This window comes from Choristoneura fumiferana, chromosome 12 (genome assembly GCF_025370935.1).
Source record: "Choristoneura fumiferana chromosome 12, NRCan_CFum_1, whole genome shotgun sequence".
NCBI lineage: Eukaryota > Metazoa > Arthropoda > Insecta > Lepidoptera > Tortricidae > Choristoneura > Choristoneura fumiferana.
This window is the reverse complement of record NC_133483.1, coordinates 4,720,932-4,723,731: the sequence shown is the minus strand read 5'-3', so window position 1 is coordinate 4,723,731 and position 2,800 is coordinate 4,720,932.

The window sequence follows — 2,800 nt, the reverse complement described above, 5'->3', positions numbered from 1 at the left end:
CTATTGACCATACAAACCAGTTTTATTTTTACCTATTTATTTCTAGGAATTACTAAAATACGTTACTAAAATATAACCGATCGAGCTTTGCTATTGTTAAAACTCAAAAAACACACGATTTCTCAAAGATTAAACCAATGTTGGCCACTTTTTAATATTTTATCAGTCAACAACAACTAGGTATTTGATAAATCAAATTTTTTCATGTTTTATTTTTCATACAAACTAATTATGAAAATTATCCATCATGTAGGTACTAATCAATATTACAAACCGAGATATAGTTTTAATTGATAACTGTGTTAAAATTTATTACAGGAGGGCTAGTTTTCGCTTTTACTCCTTGTGTACCTCTTAAGTACAAGCCTTTACTCATGCCTTCGCTTGTATTAACCATTTTAGTCCTAATATATCATCATCATCACATCATGTCAGCCGAAAGACGTCCACTGCTGGACATAGGCCTCCCCCAAGGCTCTCCACTCAGACCGGTCTTGTGCTTTCCGCATCCACCGCGATCCCGCGATCTTAACCAAGTCGTCACTCCATCTTGTCCTTATATATAATTTACTTTAAATCATGAGGCTTTACTAAGTTCCCATGGAAATTTTTAAAGGTTAACGTGGCGCCATCTTTTGACGATTGTCTTTCATCGAAAGACAAAATCGCGTAAATACCTACTTCAAATCAATAATAAATAACGTTACATTACTGGCTCTGAAACGGAGAGACTTTTAAGAGCCAGTGATTATTTTCGGACTAAAATAAAGTGAGCAGTGATTTAAATTTGCCGCTAGAAGTACGGTAAACTGTTTAATTTACCCTTCATCGTAATAATCATGGAAATCAATCATAAATCAGTGACAGACAATATACAACACACCGAAATCTTGATCGAAAGCTCTGAGTGCGTGACGCGTTTCATATAGAATATTTTATTCATGACACCTCATCGTTCATACGTGCAATAACAGTTTCTGTTCTGTACCAATGGGAAGGGAAAGCGGGAAATAAATCCAATTTGTACCGGCATATATCATGGTCAGAGCGCAGCTCACGATTTATTCACAATATCATCCTCGGTTTTTGTAAACTGATATAACTGTACATGTACTGGCACGCGGCCACTTCAATCCAATCTCGCTGGCTGCAATGGCAGTAATGAAACAGTTTGCAGTAGTTATGCACGCAGTCCCGAATAGCTAGGCTCATAGCCCATCATAACCGTGTGTGGTAATTAGCTATGACATAGTTACGATAACTATAGCCAGTATGATTCAATGTTGATTCATCAGTTGTATCCGATTTGTAATAGAAAACTTTATTTTTACGTAGGTAGGTATAATATTAAAAAAAACAGTCTGAAAAAATATATTTTTCATAAATATGAACATTTTGTTGATGGTAACTTTATTAATTTACCACATTGTCATTGGACTTACGCTCATATGTCAAATTTCAAGTCACTCGTTAAAAGTGGATAAAGTCTGCTTGCCTGATTTGTTTATAGGTACCGGGTGTGGCCTGTAATACGAGTAAAAAATTAAAACATAGATCCTCCTCGTCAAACTGAACAACATTAGTTCAGCGATTTTTAAAAATAATGTAGTCTTTAAATCTTCCTTTTTTCATACAAATTAAATACTGCTATCAATGTACGCCATCCTAGAACACAACTGACTTCGCCTGTCACGCTACAAACATCAAGCATTTTGCTTTACATTGCTTCTTCGAATAAACTTAAAAGTGTAATAAAAATTAAAAAACTAACTATTTTTAAAAATCGCTGAACTAATGTGGTTCAGTTTGACGAGTAAGATCTATGTTTTAAATATTTGCTCATATTACAGGCCACATTGTGTACATTTAGTGGTAAATTTGTAAATAGTTTTAAAATTAATTTCACTAACGAATATCTCAATATTAGTCACGATGTAGTAATTACAAATACAACTAAATGGACCTAAAACATAAAAACATCACTAGGTAGTTTCTTTATTTCATAAGTTAATTTTTGCAAAAACTTACTATTCTACCCACAAACTCTACATCTCTTTGAATGGACCGTGCAAATGTACAAACAAACACCTACATCTAACTGTCTTTCAGTTAACCAGTGTAATGAAGGCTCCACCGCATTTCTGTATGAAAGCACCATTTAGTGAATTTATGCTTCATGGCGAGACGACTCATTCCTGTTTTGTTTTGTGTTTTATTTGAAATTTGCCGTAATATCTATTTTTGTTTATTTTTCCGGCTAACTCTGCCCCTATCGAATAAGCGTTCTATTTCCACGATGCAGAGTTTAAACTGGTTCGTATAAATATATCCGTGAATCGATGTATTGTCTTTGGGGACATATATTTCAATAACTCTGCTGTAGTATCGCCTATAAATCGTTCTTTCAGACATTTGACAATAATTCACGTGGATAATTTGCATCTGGACAAATTTTCCTACTTTATTAACGCGCATTCTAAAATTTATTCATCACCGAATACCGATACGGATAATTACTTTCCGCTAATGCGTTATGCGACTAGGAGTGGGCTTGATTACGCTTGCAGGGTAATTCTAAATTATTCTGGTATCGGGGAAGGCGAACATTTATTTAACGACACGGCCGCTCTGTCCGATGTTTAATAATTGATGGAGGTCGCACACGTAAAATGGCACTTTTTTGTCCCATTCAAAATAAGCCTATTTTTGTAGACGGCCAACGATGACGTGACGAGCCGCTCGCAGCCCTCTCCGGTCAGAGGCGCGACTGGAATGGCATTAGTAAACGAAACCTAACATT